General features: G+C 41.6%; 1 protein-coding gene across 5 annotated transcripts in view; it reads left to right on the top strand.

Annotated features, from left to right (window-relative positions):
- LOC146381146 (SRC kinase signaling inhibitor 1-like) overlaps positions 1–20,440 on the top strand; it is a 145,370-nt gene that overhangs the window by 17,564 nt on the left and 107,366 nt on the right. For 3 of the 5 annotated variants that reach the window (XM_084937077.1, XM_084937078.1, XM_084937076.1), the window contains exon 1: positions 9,188–9,406. The exons of the other annotated variants lie outside the window; for them this stretch is intronic. The gene's annotated coding sequence lies outside the window, so the exon portion shown is untranslated. Of the gene's footprint in view, positions 1–9,187; positions 9,407–20,440 lie in introns of those variants that run through there. 5 annotated transcript variants of the gene reach the window in all.

Raw genomic sequence — 20,440 nt, 5'->3', positions numbered from 1 at the left:
AGTCCAAGCTGGCAGAGATGACTGGGCAATGAGGCACTTGGATGCATTTGCTGCAGTCAGAATTGCAGGTCACAGGATGCCCAATGGCTTTTTCCATACATATATAAACAGCTTAGAAATTATTTTTCATGTGTGGAAAGCTAGCAGGAAGTCATTTCCCTCAGCTGGGGAAAAGCTGGATGTAAAATCTTTCTCTCTTTCATTCATTCACCACATCAGGTTTATTAATAGTGATGGCTGATGTTGAGTTTTTGTAACTAAATGCGGTGAAATGACTGTAATCTTCACATCTATAACATGTAGCGCACTTTCTGACATAAGCAATGACTTAAAGTGAGTAAACTGTACTTGTTTGAGCAGTTTTAATGTAACATTTGAACTTTAATTTACTTTTAGATCGAACTTTATGCAGTTTTTTTTTACCTTATGAAACGTTAAGAATGAGGCTGGACGATTCTGGCAATTATAAAACCAAGATAATCAAACACAAGTGTTTTCCGTCACAGTGACATCTTTTCAACTCTCCCTAAAAGCACAAACTCACTAAGAGTTTAGTTCTTCTTGAGCCAAGATGACCCAAAGAAAGCCTTTGGTCACCAGCATCCATCTAGAGGAAGTAATTCACAAAAGCTCGGATGTCAGCGAGTCTCTCAGCTGGTCTGCTTTCAGCAGTAACATGACCAAGGAGATCTAACAAAACATGGAGTGATATTACATGCTCATTGGCTGATGACAATCCCACAGCAAAGTATAATCCTCCTTTTTCTTCTACTGATTAAGTCAACAGACTGCACGCCACTGATTGCCTGGTCGGTCACATCACTCGATGAGTCAGGAGAGTGTGACCTTCACGAAAATCATAAACCGGGCAACAACGGAAATGGCTACACAAAAAACATCACTGTGGTCCGTGAGTCTAAAAAAAGCCATATGCTGAGCGGTGGTACCATCGCCTCCATGTCCTCCATTGTTGTGTTGCGTACAAATGTCGTCACAGGACTGTATTTCTATAACAACCCTTTGCACATAAGGTGGTACTTCATTGTAATGGAAAACAACCAAAACAGAGTAGACAATGAGACCAGCAGGTACTAGTGGAAAAGGGCTATTAGAGTCACCACTTAACCTAACCTCACTAACTGCGTGGGAAAAGACATGTAGACATGTGACCACGTGGTGGAGTCAAACCCAGGACCTTTTTGCTGTGAGGCAACAGCACTAACCATCGCACTACTGTGGCGCCCGGATTACAAAATAAACATCATTTTGTTGTCAGTAAGACGTGAAACCAGCAAGTTAGACTGTACTGTATCATGAAAGTATTTGCTGGGGTCACAGAAGCAAACAGATGTTTTCGCCTCGCTAACCGTCAACATCACAAGAGCCATTTTAGCTCCTCCAATCAAACAACAGGAGTTAAAGCGCAGCACACGCAGGTGTTGGGGAACAGATAGGTGGATAACAGATGTAAATGGGATTGGGAGGATAAATGATTACATATAGTATATGTATTAGTAAGGTTATGGTTAACCCTCATTTTAATGTATGGCTGCGAGCAGAATTCGGCTGAAGAGCCACAGGTTGCTTCATAGAAAGTAGAGTCGCCCCCTGCTGACCTTTAGAGAGAATACAGATGTGTAAGAAAAGAGAATATAACTTTCTTATAGTTAAAACAGGTCCAGCAGCAAATAGCTTTACTACTTTCTCCCATGTGTGTTTGTATATAGAGCTATGTGATTAAAGCAAAACCCATAATTACTGTGTATATGTTTTGATTGCTAAGTGTAATCTCGATTACTTAAAAATTATTAAAATAAATAATGCATTATTAAACTTAAAGGACATGAGCATTTCTACTGGGGATTTTCTGAAACTTTAAAATTAGTCTGATTAAAAAAGTAATGAAATAAATAAACGAGGAAGGAGTTCGACCCAGACCTGTAAATGTTTTTGACCACAGGTAATGATTGTTCCACAGGTTTAGGTATCCAAACCTACTAGGACTTAATTGTTATAGATCTTGTTGCGAGTGAGTCTGGACTTGTGGCCAAAGAGTACCTTTAAAAAAATGGCAAAAAAAAAAGTGAATCATGTTATGATGCTTTTCTTTTTTTCTTAGTAACTGAGAGTTGAGTTCAGAATGGAATCAGATTAATTAAGAGTGTGGTCGATATCTGAGTGCAAACATGGGGATACGACTTTCTGTCACTGCTCTTTTCAATCCCTGCCACCCGTTAATCAATCAAATTAACTGATGGATGATTTTGGTGTTTGTATATTCTCTCTATGTGGGTCACTTTGGCTCTGCTTCGCTCCGGTCTATTTGGGTCAGGTCTGGCAGGGCTTAGACTCCCATCTGATTAGGTCTTTTTTGGAGGGGGGGGATTAATCTATACATGCCAGGACCAGTCAGATTTTCCACAGTAGTGAATCTGCTCATAGTTTGCACATAGAAACAGAATGTAGCGCACTACACAGTAAACTGGGAGGGATTTTGGACACGGATAATGAAGCATGAGGAAGCCTGGGAAGCAGTTTTGGCAGATGCACTTCAGCTGGTTGAAAACGTCCACCGTCGCATATCATCGTCTGTGTTATGGACAACAGCCTTTTGAACTTTATTACATATGCATTTATTGTTGTGTAATATTATCACATCTAAGGCAATTGTTTCCCTTTCACTCCTGCATTGAAACTAGTCGAGTGCAACTTTCACTGTACTGAACAGCAGATTTTCTTTTTGTTTTTGGATCACTGGGCTTGATGTTTGTTGCTGAATTTCATGTTGTTTGTTCATGTGTGGGAGCTGATTTAAGATTTGGATCTTCAAACACGGAGAAGTGTGAGGGGAAGCATGCCTATAAGCCTCCGCGATGTAATCAGCAAACAGTTTCTCGGTTGTATTTTCTCGGTCTCTTCCACTTGTCTCACTACATGTCTTGCACATAAACACAGCTGCAACCCCTCTCCCCCAAAACGCACACACACACACACACACTCACAGGATCTCATCTTTTTCTGTGCAGCCCTCGCTTTCCTCAGCAGCCTTGGAGAATGATTTCATTGGGATGACAAGTGTGCCTCTCCCTCCATATTTCTGCCACCCGGGCCCCCAGCCTGCATCCAAATGCAGCGTGCAGCACCATAGGTCCTCCTCTTCTTTTTTTGCCTCTCCCCTTCTTCTATCCCTGTCTGCCCGATCTGATTTTAGCTCTGCTGAAAGTAACATTTCCTTCCAATCACAACAACACCAGGGTTTACTTTCCTTCCTCTCCCTTCCCCTCACCATCCCACTTCATCCCCCACTGTCCACTAAGCAGAAAATGGGTGCAGGCGCCGTTGCAGGCTATTATCTGTTTGAGCTATCTATCTTGATAATTGACCAGTGAGGGTAAACGTGATGGTGATCGGCGTGACGCTAATACATTCTGCCAATTTGACGTACTCATAATCCGCCGGGCTCCAGTTTCCACCCTGCAGCCATCCCGGCGAAGCGAGTGGTTTGACATGTTGGAGGTCTGTAGCATCATGGATACACACAGAGTAGGCTGAGAGTGTGGGGGTGGGTGGGGAGAAACTCTGGGGCTAAATTAGGAATCGGGAGCGTTTGAGTGGGCATGAAGGAAGAGGAAATTGGTCTAAACATGCAAAGAAACACAGACACATACAGATGGATGTAGCTCTGACAAACTGAAAGCCCAGCTAGAGGAAAAAGGCATATCTTAGCATCATGACCAATTTGCTCTCTATGCTGCTGATTGCTCTTGCAGCAGTGAATAGCAGTGAAAGTGACTGACATAAATAGGCAGCATGCAGTACATCTGCAGCCAGTGAAGAGAAGATGTCTTTAACTCGTTCCATCTGGCGCGACAGCTGGATTTAGTGTAAAAATACCTGAGCAGCTTAAAGAAGGCCTATTCTGCTTTTACTTATTTTTTTGTCATCAATATATATGCAGCTGCAACGCTTTTATGTTCAAGAGTTCCTGAACCCACACAGTGATTTCCGGTATAAAATGCCCAAGAGCTTGAAGAGAGCCATCTGAAATGGGCTTTCAGTCCTGAGAATTAACAGGATCAAACTCATTTTACTTCATGGGCCATGCATGTTAGTGGACCAGGCCAGTGGAACAACTGCAATATTGGCCTACAGCCCAGATATCCATAAAAGTTGGGATGCTGTGTAAATGTAAACAAAATGCAATGATTTGCAAATCTCATACGCTCATATTTTATTCAAAACAGAACACAGAAAACAAATGTTTAAACGGAGACATTTTAATATTTTATGAACTATATTAACTCAGTTTGAATTTGATGGCAGCAACATGGACTGGGCCAATAAGAGACTGGAAAATGGTACTACAAAGTAGGATCATAGGGATGTACTACGAAGTAAGATTTGAGGGTGAGCGAGCTGTGTCGAGCTTAAAGTCTGAGCTTTTTGTGTCACAAAAGTGGCTTTCTTTTTACCTTAATCACCATGGAAACTTATGCCGAACACATAACCTGGTCGGGAGCAGTATATTTTCCGAGTTTCGGTTTAAACTCAGCTGGAAGTGCCACATTTTCACTGGTCCATTTATTCACAGCGTGTTGTAAGTGTAGATTCACTGCTGGGGAAATATGTTTTATATGGGCAAGTTAAGCTGTACTAAAACCAGTGAACGAGGCATAAACCGTGCGTGTATTAATTTAGTGATGCAGAAAATGTCTTATACTTGATTCTAATCTTCTGCCGAGTCTCTTTAACACTGCTGGAAATGCAGCTCCTAGTACACAGCACACACCATAAATACCTGTTCGATCAATTCAATTAATTTCACTTTGATTTGCCAACAACTAAAATACTTTCCACATCTCTTTATTTGGCTGTGAGACTTTAACCTTTAATGTTTAAATGGGTCCAGTGTAAAGTTTAAGAGCCCTAATGTGCGGTGCTCACCTTGGAAATAAACAGCAGCACTGAGAGCTCACTCGGTGCTAAAATAATTACCTGGAATGAAAAAGTTTATTTTACCGCTATGTGTGATAAACGATTTTCTGCAGCATTAATTTCTTGTCTTATTTGCAACAGTGTTGCATTTTACTATTTGATTTTTTTTAGCTTCGTTATAGATCTTTAATCACCATTTTATCATCTGATAGCATCTCTGATGGTGGCGCTCATAGGGATCATTTTGTGAGAAATAATACCTCCAAAACAGCCGTTTTTATGTGAGCTCACACAGAGCCTGAAGCAGAGAGCCCAGCTTAACAGGGAAAGTTGATAATCACAGTCAGGATAACAGTTAGCTTTAACTGGGGGTTTAGGTTTTTTCAAGCCAAAAACACAAAGAAAGTCATGATGAACTTGGTTCATAGTATAACCCTCGGGCATGATTGGGTATAAAAAAGAGTTTCTTAGAGAGCCCGGGTTTCTCAGAGGCAAGGAAGGTCAGATATTCACAAATCTACAAAAACCTGCATCTACAAATTGTGGAACAATTTTGGAAAAAAATCTTCAACATATAATTATGAATATCTCAACATCTACGTAATCAAAAGATTCAAAGAATCTAGAGACATTTCTGTGTGCACGGGACAATGCAGAAAATAGTTTTTGGATGCTCGTGATCTTTATGGCTGCTTTAAAAACAGACATGATTCTGACATGGAAATCACTGCATGGGCTCAGGAACACTTCCAGAAAGTCCAGTTCGCTCTGCCATTCACAAATGAACATTAAAGCTTTTGTATCGTTATAGATGTTGAAACATGTTTTAATCAAGTTGGTACGGTTGTTGTCCTTAGTTGCACAGTAATAAGCTGACAATACACTTTAGCTGTTAGCAGTGCCGTTCATTTTACCTGAAACCTTGAATCTCTCTCTTGCTAATTATGTCCCTCCATCTATTTTCTTACCGTGTTAATTTCATTTTCCTCCATCTCTTCCTCACATCTTCAGAACTGCTGCATTTATTTTTAGTTTCTTTATGTTGTTTTCTCTCAGCTTTTCAGCTCCACCTTTTGGTCACTTCTTCCACGCTTAACTTTTTCTTCATGGTGCACGAGCGCACAGCGAAGGGTAGGGGAGGGTGCAGTCGCATTAAGAGATATGATTGGGTATTCCAGTGTCAACAATGCAAATGAACAAATGGACTGCTGTCACTGTTTGGTGCAGAGGCCCTTCAGGCCAGTCCATCAGCCCAAAAGTCAGATTACCAGTCCAGCCCTGGGTGGGACTACATAAGTGTTACTTTTCAAGCATTAGTTAGTAAATTCACTTTGGAATTCTTAGTTTTGAAGATTTTCCCAAAACCTCAGGAACACGGTGGCAATATTAAATCTATTTAACTGCGGTGTACTTTGTTTATAACCTAATTTTGGCATTTTACTACTTATCTTTAAAAAATCATAATGGTAACATCAGTATCAAGTTCTCTTGCTCATTAAAACCTTTAACTGTCTACAGTAATGTGTCTTTAAAAAAGTCTTATGACTTTATGTTATACAGCTCAATATAAAATGTGTCTGCTCTAAAATTGGATTTTCACTGCAGGGATTGGTCCTCATTCAGCTGCAGGAGCGTTAGTAAGATCCCACACTGTTCTTGGGTGATGAGGCCTTGCTCTCAGTTGGTGTAAAATATAATTCATAGTGTACTATGCGGGGTTGGAACTGATATTAATGATCTTCAAATGTCTTATTTTTCCCCTCCAGCAGTCTCAAAGTCAAATATATTCAGCTTGTTATCACAGAGGAGTAAGAAAACTAGAAAATATAAAATTTTATGACACAGAATTGGATTGTGTGGTGGAAACAAGGCAGAGGTTGCACATGTGTAGAGGAAAGGAGACACTCATGCTTTATTATATAAATAATACCACATACAGATGGGGAAATGATTAAAAAATAATTAATACTCGTTTACAAAGAAATGAACAGTCTCTAATTTTTACTGTAGTTTATTTTTAATGCAGAGAGACAGAAAATCAACCAAAAATCCAGAAAAATATATACATTTATACAAACTTATAAATTTATTTGCATGTCATTAAATGAAATCTGTATTTGAATCCTGGCTCTTGAGCTCTTACTCAAGATAGTTGACTTACTCAAGTCTGGAGTGGTCTACAAGACCATCAGCAAGAGAAGCTTGGTGGGACAGTAATAACTGCCAATTCTTCCAATTTGAAAGTGGAAGAAATATAAAGTGACCATCAGTCATCCTCAGTCTGGAGCTCCATGCAAGATCTCGCCTTATAGGGTGAGAAAGATCATGGAAAAAAAATGGTGGATCAGCCCATAAGTACACAGGAGGAGCTTGATTATTGGAGGCTGGAGACAGCTGTGACCACAGTCACTAAGAACAGCATTGGTAATGAATGGAAATCTTGCAGCATCTGCAACATTCACACGCTCAAGAAGGCACCTTTAACCTCCTAGGACCTGGCGTCCACATATGTGGACATCACATTTTGGGACGTCTAGACCAAAATACTTTACATTACGAGGACATTATACTGCCACTGTTCTATCAAAATTTGAAACAAATGTCCTCATATGTGGATCTCATTTTTCTCAAAAAACAAAAATTACATTCTTTAGGTCCCAATCAACCCAAATAGCAAAGAAAAATTAAAAATGCATGCCATGAAAGAGTTCGGTTCTTAGGAGGTTAAACGATCCAGAGAAGGCTCGGGAGAAAGTGCTGTGGCCAGATGAAACCAAAATCGAACTCTCTGGCATCATCTTGAGCCGGAAGAGAAATGTGTACGATCCAAAGAACACCATCAGCACAGTCACTTGATCTCCATGTTTTTAATTTAGCTGCTGTTGACTTCAGTCCTTGTTTTGATCTACTGTGATCATAAGCTCATGTAACTACCTTCTCCAGCTGCAATTAAGGCAGTGGTCTGACAGACCGTCAGAGCCTCTAACTTGAGGGTGTTACAGAAATGAGTAACGGGCTGATAGGCCACTCCTCTGCTAAGTTGACTGACAAAAAGACTTCTTTTCAATGGATTAACTATCAAATGTTATGGTTTTCTAGGTGGTGCAGTTCACCAAGAACTTCAAGCTTCAGTTCTTTCTGAGTGAAATTCTAATATTTTATTAGTAGCTATTACTTTGCGATAAATCTGTGCAATGCACCAATAACATTTACAGGATGAAGCTGTTGGACCAAGCTAAATGCTGTTAGCTTGTTAGCCAAATAAGACTTAACTTCTAGCTCAAAATATTCAACATGACTGTGGTAAAAATGTGAATGTTTAATCTTCAAAATGTGCAAAACCAGTGCGTGAGGTTGGAATGGCTAATTCAAAATAGGACTGCACACTAACAAACTGATGGTAGATGGCATAATTTCCTCAGATAAATATGAAGCGGGGAGATGGAAACGGGCTAGCCGATTAGCATGAACTGAACTTTCAAAATGAGAATGAAGGGAAGCTGCCTTTGCTTCCATCAAACCTTTCTACATTTGGTTGAGCTGACCCTTTTAACTTTAGAAAACTGAACTCTGACAACATGAAAAAGTTGGAAAGTTTAACCTCAAGACATCATTACCCAACGCTGTAGCCAGTACCCTCTCTAACACGTAGCATGGAGCCTGTCTTGATACACTGCCAGACTTTTCCAGATGGGATAAAAGACGGTCTGAGTCACTCACAACATTTGCATAGTGTATCTCAACGCGCTGCCAGAAACGGGTACGCAAAACTTCAAATGCAGTTGAAGCCGCTTCACAAACAAGCCGCGACTCAAATCAGTGCGTCAGCGCCAAAATGACATCCGAAGGTATTACTGCGTCCTAAGTGCTCGTAAAAACAATAAACACGCATGTCTAAATAGCACAGCTGGAGAGACGGTCTAATCACTCAGAGTCACTGCGACACAAACGAGCGCGGTGGCGTCGTTAAAAACCTTAGCAAGTGGGGAGATAGAGTTGTAGCAGTCATTAAGGGCAGCACTGCTCTCTGCAATTCTGGCTTATCTACTGCAAGGTGGAGGCACGGGGAGGGTATTTCTGCTCGGGGCTCATGTGCAAAGCTGAGATACAGAACAAGAGGGAAGTGGAGGGAGAGAGAGGGAGAGCTAGAGCTGGTTCATTTGCAGCTCATCCCTGTAGACTGTGGAAAGGATTATACTCACAGAGAGAGAGAGAGAGAGGGAGAGATGCACAGGCTCTGTCTTAGCACACACTGAGTACCCAGCCTCCAATCTTCTACACTGCACTGTGCACTCTCCCCGTCTCCTCAACAGCACTCACTTCTCTCTCTTTGCTTCATCACACACACATATACACACACACACACACACACACACACACAGCACACACACACGTGCAGACACAAACCCACCAGTGCCATGTAGAGCCTCGGCCAGAGGGGGACACCAACCTGCACAGGACCACGAGCCAGGTACGCTGCCTTCATTCATTCAATTTGTTTCGGCTCAAACTGCCACATTATGCACCAGCTGATTTATTTTTATTTATTTTTTTGGGGAGGGTGGGGGGTGTTGTCGCTTTTAGTGATCCAGCCACTCACTCTCTGCAGAACACTCTGCATGCACCAAGATTATCTGGCTTCTTTGCATAGCCCCCAAGAGAAGCAAAAAGAAGAGATATCAGAGCTGGAAAGAGAGGGAGCAGCCAGAGGGGAGGAAACGGGGGAGACCAAAGTGAGCGGTGCATGTATGGGGACCAGCTAACCTGGCTTGACCTTCACGTGGACGGCAGCCCACTCACTCACTTTGAGCACCTGTTCAGCAGTGCGTGGGACACTGCCCACTAAGACTTCACATGTAAAAACCAGCTCTTAAAAGGCACATTTAGCCCCCCCTTCTCTCCTCCCCAACACTTTATGTCTTCTCAAGAGGGCCGAGTTAATAATCATTCGTTCTGAGCGTGCTCAGGGGACTCGCTGCGGTTGCTTGAAATGCAAATGGACAAGCGAACTGATTATTCATTCTTGTGAAATTAATTTGTATTTGTCACAGAGGCAGCGTGCTGGAGGGGTGGGTGGGCGGAAGGGTGGGCGGTTGACACATGCTTTCATTGCAATCTGAGGATTCATCTGAGAGATTTCCTTTTTCGCTTTTGCCTCTGTGAGGTGTGTCGAGTTTGCGCACCAACCCTCACGAGAGCAACACCTCTGACTCCCAGTTTGACTTCAGCTTTTTGAAGTGGATGTAGCACTCTGTTTGTATTTTTCTTTTCTGGTGACTCAGAGCACGGGGCTTCAGAATTCACTTTGATGCTGGTTTCGAGATCAGCCTCGTACATCTCGAGACTGCAGGGGCCTTTTTCTTGTTGGAATATTTTGGAATGGAGTTGTGCTGGCCTGGAGAGGAAAAGGCAAAGCGAATGAAGTTTTAATCAGAGTCATTGCTGACGCTTTCCTTCTGATTTCTTTGATCTGTAGCACTTAGCAGAGAGTCGGGGCTGTCTGACAAATAGCTGCAAGATCAGAAACAAATCCTCGTGTTCGGATGGAGCTTTTCAAACAGCTGCAATTCTTCTTTGTGTTCGGGGGTTATGAAACACTTGGTATTAAAATTAAATGTGTGCAGTTTAAAAAAAATCTCAACATTTTTGACTTTCCTCATTCGCTGCATGCGCTGATTCTGACTCCGATGGTTCTGATGGTTTACTGTAAACTGGCCCGTCAGTCTTACAGATTCTCACAGACTCACACACAAATGCAGGATGACCTCACACTCTGTCAGAGGTGTTAAATTTATTTCTTTTTTCTCTCTGCAACAACAGGGAAAAACCTCACTTTATTGCCACGTACAGTAGCGTCAGATTGTTCTTTTTTTGGTTTTAAACACAGGAGGCTGTGAAAAGATTCACTAACAAAACCATAAGTGCATAACAAAGTTTGAGTGGGAATTGCCAAACATATGTACAGTGAGGCTGTGGGGACTTAAAGCACAAACAAGGGCCCACACTCCCACCACACACGCCGGAGCTGCACAGCTGCCATTTAACAAACAATTAGTAATGCAGTCTGAAGTGAAGACAGCAACATGTTTGAGGAAAGTATGGACTTACCACACCGTTGACCGTTTCCCACACGTACGCTCAACTTGAGCAGCTGCCCAGGTGTATTTGGCAACTGTCTTTAGCATTATATTCTATCGATCAGAGACAGAGATGCCACCCGCAATCAGTTTGCTAAACTTAACCTCTCTCTGATGCTACTGGAGAGATCCTCAATATCGTCCAGCTGATTGTGCAGTTGGATCAGAAATGAAAATGATATAATGCTTTTAAAAGGTGCTGTAGTTGCATAAATGGGCATTGCCCATTGCCAGGTGGTTGCTAGGCAACTTGGTGACATTATAATATGTTATGTATAATTCAGGTTTGTGGACATAAAGAAAAAATCTGCCATGGAATTAAAAGGACAGGTTGCTTTCATAAGGTGTTGTAGGTGCATGCGGCAAAAAAAAAAAAACAGGTCATATATATTGCTAGGTGGTTGCTAAGCAACCTGAGGGTGTTGTCATATAGTGTAAGTTTTGGAGATGTACATTAGAAGTGAAAATGATATATTTTTAAGATATTATACGTTAATTCTTTCTAAATATGGGTCATTTGACTGTTGATTTGTGGTTGCTAGGCAACATCACAATGTCATGATATCTGATATAGATAAGAACCTTAATGAGTCTAAAATGTATCTGTTTTTGGGTTGTTCAGCCTTTGATATTGTAGGAGTTGGTGTAGAAAGAAAAGCAAGTAGACAGACAGAGACTTCCTGTATTGTACACTAAGATATGTCACAAAGTATAGAAAATATTTGTGCAAATTCAGACGTTCATGATTATTTTAAGCCCGTGTGCCTGTATAAATCTGCCACCTGGGAAACACTGGACTAACATACCTACATATATTGAGGTCTCTTCAGCAATCACTGGAAATTGTTGAAACTTTTAAATTACACACCAGCAAATCTGTTTTTCATGTATTCTGCAGTGACCTCGGTTCACAGCTGCAACAACTAGACTGCTTTTAAACAAAGGCAATCATTCCAAAAAGGAAAAGAAATGCAGGAACTTTGATTTACTGCTGGTTGATCTGATGATCTGATGATCTTGTGTCATGGACGACCTTAATTTGGCAGACTCAGATTAGCCACAGTATTAAACCACTGGATGGGTCAACTAAGTGGCACTGAGTCTGTAGTAACAAATAACTGAACCAGGACGCAAGTTTTCCAGGGACATAATCAACAATAATTCTGTCACTCAAATGTAGGTGTGCTTTATCACATGACTAAAAAAATAAATAATTAAAAAATGAACGTCTTTGATGTCTGAAAATGCCTACGCTTAGATAAATGCACAAAAGCATGATTGGATGTGGCACAATTAGTTGCTGGAGAGCCTGCACATTTTGAGTTTTCACACATAAACAGGCAGAACTTTCAGAGTAAAAATGTGATGTGCTTGGGAGCTGTGTCTTCGGACTTCAGGCAGGCTTTTTGTCTGTAAGACTACGCTCTCAAATATTATTGTGATCATGTGAGCACATGGACTATGATTCTGCCTCAAAAATTAATCGCTTACAAGATTGCCAACCTGTAAAACAACGAGGAGCGTCAGTTGACAAACATAAAGTTTATGATACATTTGGCCAGAATCTGTCCTTTAAAGCCAACAAGGAACCAACAGTTGCTTTAATGTCAGCATGACGTAGCTTGATCTACTGCATATCTGGAAAACTTATACAGGCAGAGGCCATAGCTCTCCTGAACCTTGAATCACAATCTACAGAAAATTCTTCAACAGCAAAGGTAGTTGTAGAAGTACAACTTCTACAGGAAGAGGATTTTAAAATGACCTAATACACTTTGACTGGTATTTGACTCTATAGATGCAGGTTTTGTGACTTTGCCAGCTCAAGCCCAAACTACACTACACTGTTGCTGAAATATTCATCGGCGGGGGCGTTTCCAGAGGGGATGCATTGGAGTAGAGTAATGTTAATCTTAAATTGCCTAATGTCATTGATTGAAAACATGGAAAAGAAGAGTGGTGGAATGTAACTTAATGCTTTAATTGAAGTACTTTACCACACTTTCAATGTCCATTTGTCTGTTTTCTCAACTAACTTATTCATCCTATACTGCTGACTTCTACTTGTACGCGATCCATGTTCGATCCATCCACCCATCCATCATTTTTCTTCTGTTTATCTGGTTGTGGTGGTAGAAGGCTAAGCACCGTGCTCCAGTTCCTCCTGGAGGATCCTGAGGTGTTCATAGGTAGATTTCTGGGTCTATCCCTGAGTTTCCTCCTAGGTGTGCATGTTTGAAAAACCTCCTGAGAGCTACATCTAGGAGACATACTGGTCAAGATGCCAACTTTTTGACACAAAGGTGCAGAAACCCCTCCAGATATCCGAGTTCCTTACCCTTCCTTGCAGGAAGCTCTTGTCTGTGGCTGGATCTGCAGTCTTATTCTTTCAATAACTATCTACATCCAATCATTAAACTTAGTATTGTGCTACTGTGAATGCCAATCCACTCGTAAACGCGACCCTCAGATATTTGAATACCATAGCTCGAGACAAATACTCTCCCCCAACCCAGAAGAAGCAATACTAGTTATTAAAACTAGTTATTAAAATTATATTTATTTACTTTTATTTAATTATTTACTTCCTACTTTGCACATTTTAAAATAAATCCACTGATATATGATCCTTTATTGTTATGAGAAGAATATCTAGTCATCTAGAAGCAACATTAAAGTGATAAACACATGAATGAAATAATCGTTATGATCATGTATGTAATAAAAAGTGCTGTTGCTTTAAGAATATGTCTTTTACTTTACGTGAAATTTTTAAATACTTCTTGTGCACTTTATAAAATAGTTACTAACACAAAGTGATCTTTAAACTCTCTGGGCAGTGCAGCTTTTCCTATAATACATCTGTATGAAGCCACAAGCTGCACATAAAACCCAAAATCATACCTAATGTTTTCTTTCTTTTTAGCTACAGTTTTCTACACTGTATCTGTTTTGATCAAATATTCCCATTTCCATCGGGCTCCTCCTCATTGAGTTACTCGTTTAAAAAGTCCCGGAAACGCCTCTGCAGTAGTGCACCAACTGTGCTTTGTTCCTCAGCTGAAAATAATCGCAGAAAACCAAAAACCGCCTGAGTGAAGTTTGATTAAAAACTTCAGTCATGAGGAAGGCTTTATCTTATGGTGAAAAGTCACTGTGCTGACACTACTGATGCAGACACTACACAGTTCAAGATGATTCCCGCTCTGATTTACACAATCACCTGTGAGTGCCTCGCTTCCAGACAGCCATGTAATTGATGCCTAAGCACCGAGCACCAATCAATGTAGACATTACTGAAGCCTTTAGCCATGCAGCTGCTGTGCAGAAGCAGCTGCTGCTTGTTGACATGCTCAGTTGCCAGTCGTGCATCTGTTTCTGTCATTAGCTCTACCTCATCGAATATGTAAGAAGGAAAGTCAGAGGTGACACCAACAGTGCTCCAGGAACATGACCCACCGAGCCACCGGGGCACGGCCTCCTGTTAGACAGACCATCAGGGTGTTGTTGCCCCTATATCCACAGGGAGGCTGACCTGGAGCAGACACTATGATCGGCCCTGGCTCCGAGCCCACTGAGCTGTCAGCCTCACACGCAGAGGGCTAAGTGGAGATGGGGGACATGAACAGCATGGAGGAGATCAGGGATAACGAGCAGAGACGGAGGTAGACTGCAGTCTGTCTGAGGCTGCCTGCATTAGTGAAGCTGAAAGAGAGCTGCAAGGCCACTGAACTGAATCATTGTGGGGGTTTGAGATGGTAAAGTGAGACCAGTTTGGGTTTTTCAGTTCATGAATTTTTTTTTTTTTTTTGCCATAGTGTGATTGTCCTATTGTCCCCATGTGTCCAGTGAGCTATGCTGTCGTCGACAGGATGTGTAGATGGGGTTAATGTGCACTGTGGAAGCAATATCCACGCTCTATAATGCATAATGTGTAGCCCGAACACAAAAAACACAAGTGAGCTACGACTACTGCTGCTGCTGCGGCTGCTGTGGGAATTCTTTTCCCATACAATAAAGAAAAAGTAACCAGCAGGAGAGTCTCGCTCACAGACAACACTGAATCATGTAGCCACCATAATTAGTGGCTGTAAGTGGGTGGATATCAGCAGAATAGCTCAAACAGCATTAAGTCATAACATTTGCCTGGCTCTTGACTTTCTTCCTCGAGGGTTACAGTTTGACTAACGCCTTCTGTTTTTATATATTCATGAAACGTCTCATCTGTCTCTCCTGCACTCTTCATTGTACCCTCCCCATGCACAACAGAGTCCTACAGTGACAAACACACGTACACACCCTGTGGAACAACAAGTAAAATCCTGTTAGAAAGCATGGAGCTGAATGTTTTTGCTGTCAGGTGATGATGAAGAGGTGCACACTGCATTCTCAAAGCGCAACAACTACAGGGTTTGTCCTCCTGTCTGACTCAAAAAATGCTCATAACCAACAAAAATAACCTCATAAAACTTAAAACTAGCAGCTGAGGCCAAAAACGTTCAGGAATATGTTTAGGGAGACGACAGATCGGTGATGAGCGGTGGTGGGTGTATTTCCACTCGCTTCTATATGGTCCGAAGCTTTTTTGAAACTAGAGACGATGCCCCCTGCTGGCCATTAAAGAAAAACATCGCTACTTCCATCCCTTTTACACTGCTACACAGGTTTAAAATAACTACTTTGGGTTTCGTTTTGGTATACAGATGGAAGACGTTCTGTCTCACCAGGTAAAAACAAGCGTCAGGATGATTTTTCACGTGGTTATTTCTGGATTTGATTAATATTTGTATATGTCTGACTGGCATTTACTTCATTATCAGCGACTGTGAGCTTTGAAATTCAAAAATATGCATATGTAGACTGGCAGGCAGGCAGATGCAGACATTACTGCACACAGACTGATTTCTTTGAAATGGCCTCCTCAGCTTAGTGGATTTCCCTCCTGCTTCACTTTTCCTCAGAGCACATCAGTTTTGCTAATTGCCTGGCTCGCTCCACTTTCTCCACACTCGTTGACTTATGGCCATTGATGTAACATGTTGCCAGTTAGGAAGCTGCTCATGTGCAGACCATGCTTGTGCACCATCTGCAGGCAGAGCATATTTTTAGACGCTATACCAGGAGAGGATCGTTTTCAGTAAAGTACTTTTATAAAGAGCACCATCTGGTTATGAACTACAAATTAAAATAAACCTTCTACTCGCTCATAGACAGGGCTCTGTATTTTTTGACAGTCTAGGGAAGGAGAGCCTCAGAGGAATCGAGGTTTGGCAGGGAAACTGTTCTCATGATATGTGGTGTGTGTCTCAACCGCTACAGCAAAAAGATGTCCCGTATTTCACATTCTGACAAATCAAACTGGATGTTTCAGTGTTCTAGTTGAGACATTTTAAAGTGTTTCCCAACATGGTCACCTGCATGAGGAAAACACCCAGGACTCTTCCTTCTGTCTAAATCTAAGGAGTACATTACGCACAATAATAAGCCAACAAGAGCTGGGTCAAACCAGCTTGGGGTCCTGTCCAATGGACAGGATAAATGTACACTCACCAGCCTTTTTATTAGGTACATCCGTTCAACAATACTCTCAAACAGCTCGGTGTTGATGCGTTAATCTAAATCAGATCCACAGACTGTATATAAAAGATGCGCATAGCTATCACGCTGTTACCTATTAACAATCAAAATTTTGTCTTGAAGCCTCACGTGTAACATTTTTGACTGTTTGTGTTTTTTATGGCACAATAAGTTGCCATGTTTGGACAAAAAGGTGGAGTGCTAATTTATCAGCTAATGCTAGCAGTCTTGGTTCATACTATGCAGAAGCCCATATGTGATCTTTTAATGTAATTATGGGCACAGAGAGACATATTAGGTTAGTTTTATTACAAATTAGATGCAGTTGGCTCTTAGCTGTTATAGTTTTTACTTTTATTTAGTTTTGATTTTAATCCAGCCTAAAGACCAGTGAGCTCACGCTTTGACATTTGATGTCTGTCCTTCAACAATTCATAAAAATCCTCCTCGAGCAGTGAAGTCGTTTAGTGAAACTCACGCACAGTGATCACCTAATGGGTCTTCACCGAAGTCAAAGTCGATAGCTTGTGAAATGTGTTGGATCTGTAGAGTCAGATGAGCTTCTACGTCAGTTTAGTTTAACTTTGTTTGGTTTGCACGGTGGATTTGCTTCTTTCAGTTTGTTTTTCGTATGGGTGGCATTTCTCAGGGGGAACAGCCCTGGCAATCATCTTTGATTTTTATTTAACTAAAGTGTTTTTTTCACTCATAGTTTTAACTTTAGCAACCTCAGCTATCGAATCCCACCCGTCACAGAAAGTGGCCACGCCCCTCAAATGAAGTCATGATAGAAGTTAAGCGGCAGACTTTAGTCTCTGTGCATTTGTCATGAAGGGTGAAATTAGCCATAAAGATCAAAACCATTAACTTGGAAGTGTAAGTGGATTGACTCGCTTTTGGAGCCAGCTTGAAGTGGGCAGTCAGATCCATTAATCATCTAATAATTTCCTTTGAAGGCTGAACTGCTGCTAAAATTGTTACCCCTAAAAGCCTCAACCAAAGTGTTCAAACCCTCTGAACGGAATTTTATTCTGAAGGATTTTGACCGTTTGAACTCTCAGCACCTCAGATGCACGTCTAACTTTGTTAACGAGACTTATTTTATTTTAATTGACTTTTATGTTTCGCAGGGTTGTAAAATATGCATACAGTGTCTTTCTGCTCTTATCTTTAGTCTACAAAGGATAGACTGGAGGCCTTTCTCTTTAAGTAAGAAAGTCTTAGTAGATTTTCTCCATAACAAAGCTTTTGTTCTGATGAAGAATTTGAGCATTTTTAAGTAGAAGTTGTCATTCATACAATACAAACTGATGCCAGTATAGTTTCTAATTGTGAGTCATCCTAATTTAGCACAATCCTTGGTTAAAGCTGGTTGTGTCTGAAAAGAGCCTGCGGGTTATTTTCTCTGCTCTCCACCTAAACGCTAAAAAGAATCATCTTTTATTTGGTCTTTGTTGCGGGAGTCGTCTGGCTCTGTCACTGATATTTATACACAGGGATGCTGATGTTCTGTCCCAGTGTTTATTTTATAAATGAATCATGCCTGTCAGATTTCAAAGACTCGAGGGTTGCCCTAGTTGCAGATGTTTTGAGTTGCATGCATTAATTCTGAAGAGTTTCCTTTTTAAATGAGATTTCCTCACACTGAAAAGAGTGACAGTCAGATAAAACGAGTGTGAGCACAAAAAAAGCACTGCCATTATAGGAGGATTTAACCATTTGCGTGCCTCGTGTTTGTTGGTATTTATGTTTAGTGCTTTTGCTCTCCTCTGTTTTCCCTGCTCTGTGACACAGCACAAAGCCGAGCCAGCAAGCCAGCACTCATCCAGCTGGCTGCCTCCCAGAGCCCAGTGTGAGTCTGATTAGTGGCCACTAATAGATCTCGATCCCTGACTCATCTGTCCCACTGTTCGCTCAATGATACCAATTACTCACCTTCACGATGTGTCCTGGGCTCAGACAAGCCAAAAATATCACTTTCTAATTACCAGGACTTCCTCTTGGGGTCGGAATTGATGTCAGGCGTCGGACTGTGGTTTGGTCTGTGAAGTGGGAAAGGTGTAAAGCTGAGTGTTGCCGTAGGTGCAGTAATTTGGTGGTGAAACCAAAGAGGGACGTGTATTAGCTGTTTGGACTTTGGGGGCAGAATTCAATCGTCTGTCTGTGATAGAAGGTAGCCGCTTGATAACCTCACTCACATACCTACACTCGCTCTTTCATCTGACATCCTCATCATGCGGTCGCTCGTCCTGCTGTAATGGCAGCAGGGATGGACCCCATCCTGACTGTTGGTGTATTGATGTACTGAGTGACTCCAGAATTGGATACTTTGACCAGGATGAGCTGACATGAGTGTAAAGTTTGGGGAACGAGTAGCAGCCTCACTGAACATACAGCATACACGGTTAGAGGATCAGAGAGATGACTGAGCCTCAGCTGTCCCCGCCTCTCTTCCACAGACTGTCCTGAATTACCATTCTCTTTGAAGATGGATCATCAAATTTAAGATCTAACCCCCAGTCATGCTCAGAAATCTGCGATTGGTTTGTTCTCGGCGAAGCAGCTGACCCAGCTGGCTCTGATTTTCAGATACGACACCCGGAAAGAAAGCGCCGACGTACGTGCGAGGCTAATGTTGATGCAGTGATAAATGTCAATGTTTACTGACCGTGTAACGACGTCAGCTGTGGATAAATGTCACGCTGAAACACCGTGCCCGATTGTTTGTGCTATAGATGTACCTTTACCAAAGCCCTCGTTCCTCATTTTCATCAGAATCAGAATCAGAAATACTTTATTAATCCCGAAGGAAATTATATCAATCCCAGCGTCCCGCCGGCTGTGACCACACAGCCAGGAGACTGATGAGCACGGCGTGTCTTTGGTGGAAAGGCAAAGAGGCCAACGGTGTTCTGGAAGTCGATAAAAGCAAGTTTATGACACCCTGCCATGTTGAAAAGGACACATAAGAGACTTGCAGTGTAACTAGGCTATCAGCTTTCTGTGAACAGCTACAAAGCACATTATTTGTCTGTGCTTTTACAGTGACACAGAAATCTTTTCTGATGTGAGACAGCCTTTCAGAAATGTTCAGAAGCAAGCGATCCGATGCTTCCAACTGCTATCATCGTGTTTCCCTGCACTCTGACTATACTTGGGCTGTCCGCCTGGTTTATTTGGTGATTATTAGAGTAAATCAGACATCACAAGATGTGATTGATTTTACAGTCTTAGTTATTCAGTCACTGCTAACCAGCTCCGGCAATTTCCCCTGTATTGTTTCTTTATCACCAGGTTGGTCGGTTTGGGCTCACTAAGGCTGCAAGCCCAAATCATGGTTCAGTAAGTTCCTGCAGAGGATGAGGAACTTACTGGAAGGCAACTGTGGTGTATATGTTATCTGTCAGGGTTCAGATATGTGACAGGCACGATTTGGACCCGAATGCAGGACTCAGGAGACTCCAAAAAGCAGCTTTAATGCTGAACTCTTCCAAAAATACAATAACATAAAATAACTGAGCAAGAACAAACGATCCAAAAATAAGGAATCTCCAGGGAAACATGGAACAAGGAAATACACAACCACAAGGGATGATGCAACAAAGGGCAAGGAAAGACATAGACAATAAATAGACACAGGAAAAAAGGGGATAGAAAACAGGTGAAAACACAGCAGAAGTCATTGAAATAATGAGTTGAAAAGGGGAAGTTAACCTAAAAATGAGGCGCAGCGAACAATAAGCCACAAAATAAACCAGGAAACAACAAACTGAGGGATCACAAACAGAGAT

Source organism: Perissodus microlepis, chromosome 8, assembly GCF_051167445.1.
Source record: "Perissodus microlepis isolate ML-2025 ecotype Zambia chromosome 8, ASM5116744v1, whole genome shotgun sequence".
Classification (NCBI taxonomy): Eukaryota; Metazoa; Chordata; class Actinopteri; order Cichliformes; family Cichlidae; genus Perissodus; species Perissodus microlepis.
Note: the sequence above shows the minus strand (reverse complement) of the source record. Positions and strands in the feature narration are given on the sequence as shown.